Genomic DNA, 10,906 nt, shown 5'->3' on the forward strand with positions numbered 1-10,906 from the left:
TTTTTTTTTTTTTTTTTTTGCAGGTCCACCATGCCACGGTGGACTGTGCCGTGACACGGTGGACAGTCCCGTGTCGCGGCAACCATTCTCGTGCCATGGTGGATGCTGACGTGGCACGGGAAATTTTTTTTTTTTTTTTTTGCAGGTCCCCCGTGCCACGGTGGACAGTCCCGTGTCGCGGCAACCATTCCCGTGCCACGGTGGATGTGGCACGGGAATTTTTTTTTTTTTTTTTTTGCAGGTCCACCGTGCCACGGTGGACAGTCCCGTGTCGCGGCAACCATTCCCGTGCCACGTTGGATGCTGACGTGGCACGGGAATTTTTATTTTTATTTATTTTTTTTTTTTTACAGGTCCACCGTGCCACGGTGGTCTGTGCCGTGACACGGTGGACAGTCCCGTGTCGCGGCAACCATTCCCGTGCCACGGTGGATGCTGACGTGGCACGGGAATTATTTTTTTTTTTAAATCTATAATTTTGAAATTCTACTTGATTATTTTTAAAGGGAGGATACCATCCAACTTACTCCGAAAAAAAAAAACGACACAAAAACAAGACTTCCTAAAATACGGTCAAAAAAGTAATGCACGACTTAAAGCAAAAAAGTGTGTGAACACGACATGTGAGTGATTAAGTGAGGTTATGGACGCGTGTTTTGACCGTACAACTAGACACGACACAAAACAGGACACAACATTCGCACAAAAATTGAAAAAAGGACTGACAGGACACTTTTTTGGGCACCGTGTCACGGTACAGACTGTCGTGACACGGTGCAGTCTGCCGTCAGACGGTAGACAGCCCCGTGTCACGGCACTGTTCACCGTGGCGCGGCAGAACATGCCGTGACACGGTGGGCAGTTCAAGGTTAGTTTTGTGATTTTTCCAGATTTTAACCGATTTTAGATCCGTACTAATTACTATGTGAGAATAAAAACCCTCGGTCATGGGTTAAACAGAAGAGCAAACACATGAAGGTTAGCACCAAACAACCACATAGCATTTAGGCACGATGATGTAAAAAAGTTCGCAACCTAGAGTAAAGATCTAGGTTCAACTATTGGTCAAGCTTTGGGTGTCAAAAGGGTACCATGGTTAAGAGTTTGGACGTGTTAGCAAGGCAGCCTCCCTTGAGGGTGTATGCCAACGGGCGGCTCCGCGAGTTCGTGATGAAATCGAACTCGACTCTATGGTTTGGGTGGATTTAATAACTCGGATGAACCCTTATTGCCATGAGCGTTTTTGGGTCGATAGAGCTTAAATCCCCCGGGGCTAAGACGCATGTAGAACACATACGTTTTTTCAGAAAAATCGAAGGAAGTCGACTGTGAGGAAAGAAAATAAGCCACCGGACTGATTTTAGGACTGCCGTGACACGGCAAAAATTCCCGTGTCACAGTACTGTGCACCGTGACACGGCAGATTCTGCCGTGGCACGGCAGTCAGAACATCTGATTGGTGCCCTGTTTTCCTTCGCGCGCAACCAAGTTATCCAATTTTTCTTACGGGACAGACCTGAATGCGACGTTAAAACGTCTATGTAGATGCAAAAATTCCAAATTAATCACAGGAATATTTTTTTCAAGAATCTTTCAAGTCTCATCCACTAATCTTAATTAAATACCGGTCACTCAAATCGATAAATAATTAAGAATCCTCCCCAGTGGAGTCGCCAAATTGTAGGCGTCGCTCGAAGTGCGCCTACGTAAAAGCATGTTGTGAATATGCTTGGCACTCATAGGAAGTGGGAATTGACATCACGATTAGGGACAACGATTAGGGACAAATAAAGTAGGGAGCCGCCAACAAGTTTTTAAGGAACTTGTAAACCGTTCACGGATCATAAAAGGCAACCACGATAAGGGACAACGATAGGCAACAACGATTGACCCGTGAAGGTTACACCCCATTCATAATCCATGAGATTACTAACTCCATATGGTTCGGAACCACGAAAGGAGGATCGGAGATGATGGTACGAAGTGAGTCATGGAGTCACATTCCCCCGTATTGGCCTCTACTCTATTCTTATAGTGAAAAGCATTCCTGTGATCTCAAAGGTATACAAACAATAATTCAATTCGCTCCAAACTATTATTTAACTAAATTGGTTTAATATTAATGCACACATAATTCTAAAATATTGGTGATCATTTCAATTAATAATAAGATTAAAAGGACCCTAAACCGGTTGTCCAAATTATCTTATTAGGCGTGATTTTCAATTACATATTCCCTTTAAACATGCAATATGGTTATCATAATAAAAATAGTAGAACAACATTAGTATTAAAACCAAATTAATCACAATTCCAACAACATAAAATCGTTAGAATAATAATAAAAATAAAAGGAGCATGATCCTTACTTTGATTCTGTTTGTTTGCAACTACAAAATAATAAACAAGTTAGTAACTTCAAGGAAATAATAAAACGAAGATTAAATTAAATTAAATAAAGTAAAGTTGATTTTGGGGCCAAACCCTCAAACAATTCTACCTTTCACGCCTTGGCTTAAGGATAGAACCACGAGTAAAGTATGGACTCCTTTGAGTACTTGAAGAAGGAATTTTGAAGTAGAAAAGGGTAGGCTAGTGTTTAGGATAAAGCATAGAAGAGAGAAAACAAAATAATCGAATTACTCGGTGCCCCGTTCATCAGAAATGAGGGGGTATTTATAGGGAAAATATGCTGAGGGAGCACACGGAACCCTAAAATGATAAAAACCCTAAAAAAGTATCCCGTGACACGGTCAAACTGTACCGTGACACGGGAAGCCCCACCGTCAGACGATACACTTTCCCGTGACACGGTACACTTTTGGCGTGACGCGAGAAATTTTCAGAAAACGGGATAGAAAACGCATCAAGGGTTTACGCGGAAAAGACACGGAATGTCCCGTGTCACGGCAGACTTCCCGTGTCACGGGAAATCTCACCGTCAGACGGGAAGGATTCCCGTGACACGGTAGGTACCTGCCGTGGCGCGGGAAATTCCAACCCGTTTTTCCGTCTAAATACATTTTTAACCCTAATTTCCTTCGGCATTTTAAGTGCCGATTGATAATTTCGGGCCTTTTCTGACTTTTTATTATTCGGGCTAAAATAAGAAAATAATTAAATAAAAATAAATAAAGGGTTTGGGCCAAAAACAAATAATAAAACAATAAAATAAAAAAGCTTTGGGCTAGAATTAATTAATAAGTTTGGGCTGAAATTAAAACTATGCTTTTACCAAACATCAAGACTAATCCATGGACTGTTCAAAAATATGAATTTAATAAAATACGATTTTTTAAGCACTCTCGGGATTAAATACTAAACCCGACCAATAGTGGCGGTGAAAGGTTGTTCATCATCGGGTTTGGTTTTGGGGAGACATTTTTAGATGTCTACACCACGCGTCTCTGAAAAAGAGCTTGAATGATATGCCCACGCGTCTCTGGAGCAAAGAGCTCTGATGATATGTCCACGCGTCTCTGAACAAAGAGCTTTGAAAATAGGATGCCCACGCGTCTCTGGAGCAAAAGAGCTTGATGGAAATGTTCACGCGTCTCTGAACAAAGAGCTTTTGATTGATATGCCCACGCGTCTCTGGAGCAAAAGAGCTTTGAAAATTATGTCCACGCGTCTCTGAACAATAGAGCTTGAATAATATGTACACGCGTCTCTGAACAATAGAGCTTCGATAATTTAACGTTTGTTGCGATAATATTCTGAAGAAAAATTTTCGAAGACCAACGATTGCCGATCTCTAAAGTTCGCTTGAACTTTGCTTCCGCTATGCCAGTACGTCGGCGGTTTGCTGCTTATGAACCATCATGTCCGTGATAAGCCAACGCTTAGGCGCTTTAAGCTAAGTGAGACGATCTTTCGTCAGGTCGATCACTTATTGCGACTGTAATCAAACCGACTACTTAATCATGTCAAATTGCCTATAGGGGCTAACTGGCTACTGAAATATCTCTGGCGCCAAGAATTGACTCTGTCGCCAGAAACTGGGATCTAGCGCCAGGCGCTAAAAACTGTTGCCAGACGCTAGATGTTTTCGTCTGGCGCTGGGGTAGGATCTTCCCTATTCTGCTGCACCTGCATTTATTTTTTACTATAGAACTTTGCTAATCTCTTTAATTATCTTAGGGTTGACCTAAGGCTTAGCGTGTTTGACACATTGACTTGACACGACTCAAGGTACAAACTTGACTCGTTGTGATTGACTGACTTGAGGTTCACTCGACTCGAAGAGTTTGACACATGTGTTAGACTCAATTGAAGGTGATATGACACGACATGACTCAATGTGTACATGACTCGTGTGTGCATTGTAATATGATCGTGAGACTCGAAAATGCAAAAAAAAAAAAAGCAAAAATTTTCCGTTATTTTTGTGGAGGGTAACGACTTTCTCCCGAAAAAGAAAGACGCGAAAAAAGAATCGAAGTGTTTGAAGGTGCATGTTGAATGAGCTTAGTCAAATGTTGTTTGATACTATTTCTCAAGGTGCAAGGATTAATTCATCCTAGGCTATCTCAATGGTTGACTCAATGATGAAAGTATTTGGGTAACTTAGGCACGGAGGCTAAGCACTTCATACTTCGTGATGCAATGACAATTATGATTGATGAGTGATGTTGATATGACAAGGCATGCTTCAACGGTGTGTTAGGATTCCATGACAAAGGGTTCCTAAAGGAAAGTATATTTGGTCATGTATTTGTGATGTGTGTCAAAGTGACACTAAAGTTAGGCCGCAAAGGCTAAGTGTGTGGAAAAAGATATTATTTCAAGAAGAGTCAAATGATGGTGACTCTTAGGTTAGGTAAGCTAATGATGTAGGGATCAAGCCCCCAAGTCTAGCTCTACATGAATAGGGACGAGCATTAGAGATCCCTTGATATGATCATGGTGTAAGTGTGTGAATGTGAATATGAATGCATTTTTATTACGACCGCACCTCGATGTGAGGTTTCCTACGTATCCGTTAGGAATCAGGCCGAACGTAGCTCTAGCCGAACCTCGCACAAGTGTGTGTATACCTCAAAAAGGTATTTTAAGGGTTGTAACGTGGTTAGGCTAAAGGTTATAGAAGAAGGGGATAAAAAGGCTCAAGACCCTAGATAAGCCCCCAAGGTGTGCAACCTTGCTTTTGAGTCTTTATATTTTTATGCTTGAGTTTCTATTCTTTTTTAGCTCTCTTTTTTTGCTTTATTTTTTTGCTTTAGCATTTATTTTATTTTAATAAGTGTGGGCAATCCCGATCATGCGGTCTATCACTCACTTGGCATTCATGTTTCTCAGGCACGGTACCGAGCACTCGATAAGAGATGCAATCTGAGACGTTGAAATGTCCATTTTATATAGTAATTTACCCCCGTCCCTTGGTCATAATTAGTAGTGCTTTTGGCTCTTTCAAGCCACTTTTATTACTAATTGGTGTTTTCTAGTGTTTTCGTAGTCTTTGTTGAGTTTGGTAGGAAATTACGCCTTTGGAGCATTTTCTCGGGTTTTTCATGGAGCGACTACGGAAATTAGAAGAGCACGACCATCTTTGAAGCTCAAGGCCGGTTAGAGTCATCGAGCCGGTGATTAAGGGCTTGGTAATCGGGATACCGAGGTATTTGGACCGAGTATTCAAGACCCGAAGAGGAAATCCGGATTGGGCTGAGGAATAAAGCCCAATCGAAGTCCAAGCCTCGAAGAAAAACAAGGGCCCGATCGGGCAAGCATTAGCTCGATCGGACGCGGCGTGCAGCTTTGGTGCTGGTGCGTGGCCTAGGGCGCGCCCGATCGTGCGAGCATTTAGCTCGATCGGGCGTTGCTGCTAAAAAGAGGCACGAGGAAAAAGGCGCGCCCGATCGGGCGGCCTCTAGCCCGATCGGGCGCGTGTTTTTCTCAAAGCTAGTTAGATTAGTTTTAATTTTTGTTTTGAGGAATGTTTAAGTACGAATTATGTACGTAATTTTGGATTATCTTCTTTTTTAGATTTTCTCTCTCTACTTAGGATATTTCTCTCTCTTAAATTCTCTCTCAACTTTTGTTCTTAATTACTTTCATTAATCCAGATTTCTTTTGGTAACAATTTCTTCTCTTTTAATTTCAGCTATTTCATTTATTTCTTTGATTATGTTTTGTTTTATTTATTTGATTAGTTTAGTTATGATTATGTCTGAGTAATTTAATTCTAGGGTTTATGGGGATCCATAATTAATATGAAGGGATAATTTGTTATTGTTGATTATTGGTATTGCATGATAATTTCTTATTGAATTGTTTTAATTCTTTGCAATTAGATTATGAATCGAGCATATGTCATTTGATTGTGAATGTTTAGCAATATTGAATTGATGAATCGAGCAGATGTTAATTTAATATTAAAGGCTATTTTTAATTGGAACTTAGATCTAGTAAATTGCGAGAGCCTGTTAGATCTATGTTGATTAATAAATTGAGAGAGCCTGTTAATCATGTTATTTGTGCAATGTTAATTATTAGTTATTATGTTTTATCCCGGAATATTAATTAATTGTGAACCTGTGACCCTAGGCCTTCTTATTATTGTTTTTCTCCCTAAACTTATTCTTTGTAGTATAGAATTTATTCCCAAAAATATTGGTTACTTAGATAATTTAGATTATAATAATTAATTAGGAGTAAAAAGACTTGTTTCCCTGTGGAGTTCGACCCTACTTCCCTATCTACTTTAGTTAGAGGACTTAGGTATTTACTTTTGATTAGGGGATACGACTTTACCTTGTCAAAATTTGGCGTCGTTGCCAGGGAAACGGTTTTATTTTTATTTGTGATTATTTTTGTAGTCTAGGTTATTTCTTTTTGTCTCAAAGAACGTTAGTTCTCTGAGGCAAATCTCATATTTGCTTCTAGTTTTTTGTTTATGCCCAGGTGTTCCAGATCAGGGTACATCCCATTCGATCCTGAGATCGAGCGTTCCTTCCATAGACAGAAAAATCTCTACAAGCAAATCCTGGCGGATTCTGGTGAAAATAATAATAATCACCGCGATCCTCCAACTGGTTCTAGCGATTCAGAGGTATCATCAGACGCAGAATCAGAGATGGCGGTTCCAAAGAAGCTTAGTGATTACTCACAATCAAAGCTTACAGATTTTCCACATCTCACCCCCACTCCAGCTCTTGATGGGGTTCAATTTGAAATTAAACCTCAATTTATAACGATGATAGGGAGGAAGCAATTCAGATCAGTGGGGCTAAGGGTGAAGGCCCGAATCTTCACATTGCCGACTATTGTCAATATTGTAATACCATCAGGCAAGCCGGGGTCACTCAAGACCAAATCAGGGAGATTCTTTTTCCCTTTTCTTCAACTGGAAAAGCTAAATTGTGGTTTAATGGCTTAAATAGAACTGCACTTGATATAACTGACTGGGAAACTCTGGTTTTGAATTTTTATAACAAGTATTATCCTGTAAAGAGAACAGTCGTACTACGGAGTGCGATTCAGAACTTTTCCCAAGAAGCCGATGAATCTTTATATGAGGCTTGGGAGAGGTTCAAGGACCTACAAAGAGAATGCCCCCACCACAATTTAGCACAATGGCAGTTAATCCAAGCCTTTTATAATGGCATTGGAAATTCTTCTAGAATAATTTTAGATTATGCAGCTAGTGGGAGATTTATGAATCTCAATGTTGATGATGCAGGTCAGGTTATTGAAGATATGGCGATACACAATTCCCAATATGGGAATCCTAGAGGATTTGCTAACAAGGGGAAGCTCAACTGACCTCTATCTACCAAAAATTAGATAATCTAAGCACTGCTAATGTAGCTAATGTTTTTGCGATTAATAATAACTTTAATGAGGCTTTCTGTGAAAATTGTGGTATTATAGGTCATTGGGAACAAGATTGCAGGAGTTCCGTGGAGAAAGTTAATGTCTTTCAAGCTTATAGGCAGAATAACCCATACTCTAACACCTACAATCCTGGGTATCGGAATCATCCGTACCTTTCCAACCGGAGTACTAATGTTCAAAATCCACCACCACAAGAACCACAGGCGCCACAGCAACAGTAGCAGAAATATTACCATCCCAATGCTGGCCAGAAAAACCAACCACAACAAACCTCCTCATCTTTTGACCCTTCTCTAGTGGAAATTAGAGCAATGTTGGTTAATATGCAAAAGCACATGGAGAGTAGAGATGCGACAGTTGATCAAATTCTAGCACATAATAAAATTGTAGATAATCAAATTGCGCAACTTTCCGCTACTCTACAAGCCCGCCAGCAGGGAGCTCTGCTGGCACACCAGGCCTACGGATCAAGTATATGCAATCACTCTAAGGAGTGGTTCAAACTATGAAGGGTCCCCTATGCCCAGAGTTGATGAACCTGATTCATTAAATAATGCTAATCTTGATTCCGTTAAACCAAACAATGTAGTCAGTAGCCCTGCAGGGCTAAAAGATAGTACTAACATATCTAATTCTACATTGCAGGGTACGACTCCAGAGAAGGTGGCTACTCCAGACAAGAGCAATAATGCTCCAAAGCCAATTATCAAACTTCCATTCCCCAATCGTCACTTGAAGACAAATTTGGATAAGCAATTTGGTAAGTTCCTGGAGATGGTAAAATATTTGAAGGTAACAGTTCCCTTCACTGAATTAATCACACAAATTCCTTCATATGCAAAATTTATGAAAGAAATATTGACAAGGAAAAGGTCTATTAGTGAGGTAGAGACAGTAGCTTTCACTGCAGAGTGTAGTGTCGTACTTCAGAATAAATCTCCACCTAAATTAAAAGATCCGGGTAGCTTTTCTATCCCTTATCATATAGGCAATTTAATGTTTGATAATGCATTGTGTGATTTGGGTGCTAGCGTTAGTGTCATGCCATTATCTGTGTGTTCCAAGTTGAATATGGGTAAATTAAAAGCTACCAATATTACTCTACAAATGGTCGACCATTCTTTCAAATACCCTTTAGGTGTTTTAGAGGATGTCCCCGTTAGAGTAGGTAAATTTTATATACCTGTTGATTTTGTTGTTCTTGATATGGCTAAGGATATGCAAACCCCAATTATTTTGGGTAGACCATTACTCAACATTGCAGGAGCAATCATCGATGTGAGAAGTGGTAAGTTAACACTATCAGTAGGGGATGATAAAGTTATTTTTAATCTTAATAATACCCATAAAATCTCCATGACTGAGGAGAAATGTTTTAGTGTCAATGTGGTTGAGAATTATTCTAACAAGCCCCAAGCTCTTGAAAAAGATCCCTTAGAGGCGGTATCTTGTGTTGTATCCCTTTCAGATGAGATAGACAAATGGCAGAAGGAAGTCGATGCAATAGAAAGAGCACTTTACACTGTTGGTCTTGGTTTTGAGGACGAAGAGGTGGAATCGATCAAGCAAGTTGTGCGATTTGAGCCTACGGTAAGTGTTCCGCCAGATCGAGTTGCAAGTGTTGAACGCAATGACAATTTGAAGCAACCTTTGATCAAAGAAGGATCTTTAGTGCGTAGCATTAAAGACCTCCCAGTCCAAGTCAAGGAGGATCCACCAGATAAGGTGAATTGGCGTCCCACAGGGCATGTCAAGAAGCCGCGTCGCAGCCAAAACACCGCTAGACCGGGTGAGAAACCACCTGATCAAGCGTTAGGCCAAGGGCCCTAGTTATTATACTGTGGTAAGAGCGTTGTGCGGGACCTAGATAAACCAGCGCTTTACGGGAGGCAACCCGTATTTCTTGCTTTCTAGACTAGTTTTCCTTTTTCTTTATTTTTATTTTTATTTAGAGAGGCGAGGAGAGTGAAATTTTACCTTTTATAAGTGTTTTTGTACAGGTATAGATTTGAGAAGTAAGGAGACTTAGAAAAATTTGAAGAAGAAAAGAAATCGAAGAAGAATCTAAGAGAATCCGACTGGGCACGGGCCCGATAGGGCGGAGCTTGCCCGATCGGGTGCGGAAGCGAGGAAAATTTCAGCTCTTAATTCGCCCGATCGGGCGCGCAACTGGAGTTGAAATTGGAGCTTTATTCGCCCGATCGGGCGAAGCTTGCCCGATCGGGCGTATTTTTGTGGAAAATCGAGTGAAGGAAAAGATATGTCGGGCAAAGCTTGCCCGACCGGGCGAGTAAAAAGGAAAAATCTCACTTTGTATTCGCGCCCAATCGGGCGACGCCCGATCGAGTGCACAAGGAGACATGTGGAACTCAGTATTTTCGCCCGATCGGGCGAGGCTTGCCCGATCGGGCGCGCCTATTTTTGGCCGTCCCCTTTTATTCCTTTCCCTTCTTTCTTTCCTCACTTTCTTCTTCTTCCATCTTCTTCATTACTACTTTGTCTCTCTAAAACCTCCATTTTCACACCTTCAAACTCCCTTATTTTCAAGATCTCCCCCAATTCTTCCATCAAAACTCAAATATTTTTACATATTCCTAATCCTTTCATCTTTCTCTACAATGTACACCAAATTTCTACCACTATCTCTCAATTTTTCTCAAAACCCTAAGAGAGAGAAAGCTTCAATTCCTACCATTTCTCATCAAAAATGGCTCTCAAAAGATCTAGGACCATAAGGGGGGAAAGCTCAAGGCAACAAGCGCCTAGGATTGACCCGGAGTTGCAAGTTCCGGGATGGGAGAGGGTGGTCATCACCACCCAAGATCAAAGACAACGGATGATCAATCTCACGTCAAGGCAGGTAATTCCTACACGCTTTGTTCATCACCCCACCCTTACTAGATTAGGAATTGATAAACCCGTAGAAAAATTGTTTAAAGGAATTGGCATGAGTGGTTTATTTCAGTTGCATTATGATACTTATGATTATTTGACCTTGGAATTTATTACTAGTTTTAATGTTATAAAATCTAATGCTTTGATTACTCATGTTCAATTTAGATTGCTTAATAAT

General features: G+C 40.6%; 1 non-coding gene across 1 annotated transcript; it reads right to left on the bottom strand.

Moving 5' to 3' along the window:
• Positions 1-7,458: 7,458 nt before the first annotated feature.
• On the bottom strand, positions 7,459-7,565 carry LOC145629681 (small nucleolar RNA R71). The gene has a single exon (XR_014111838.1). It is a non-coding gene; the product is annotated as a small nucleolar RNA R71 (small nucleolar RNA).
• Between the last annotated feature and the right edge of the window lie 3,341 nt (positions 7,566-10,906).

This window comes from Chenopodium album, chromosome 4 (assembly GCF_948465745.1).
Source record: "Chenopodium album chromosome 4, dcCheAlbu1.1, whole genome shotgun sequence".
Lineage (NCBI taxonomy): Eukaryota > Viridiplantae > Streptophyta > Magnoliopsida > Caryophyllales > Amaranthaceae > Chenopodium > Chenopodium album.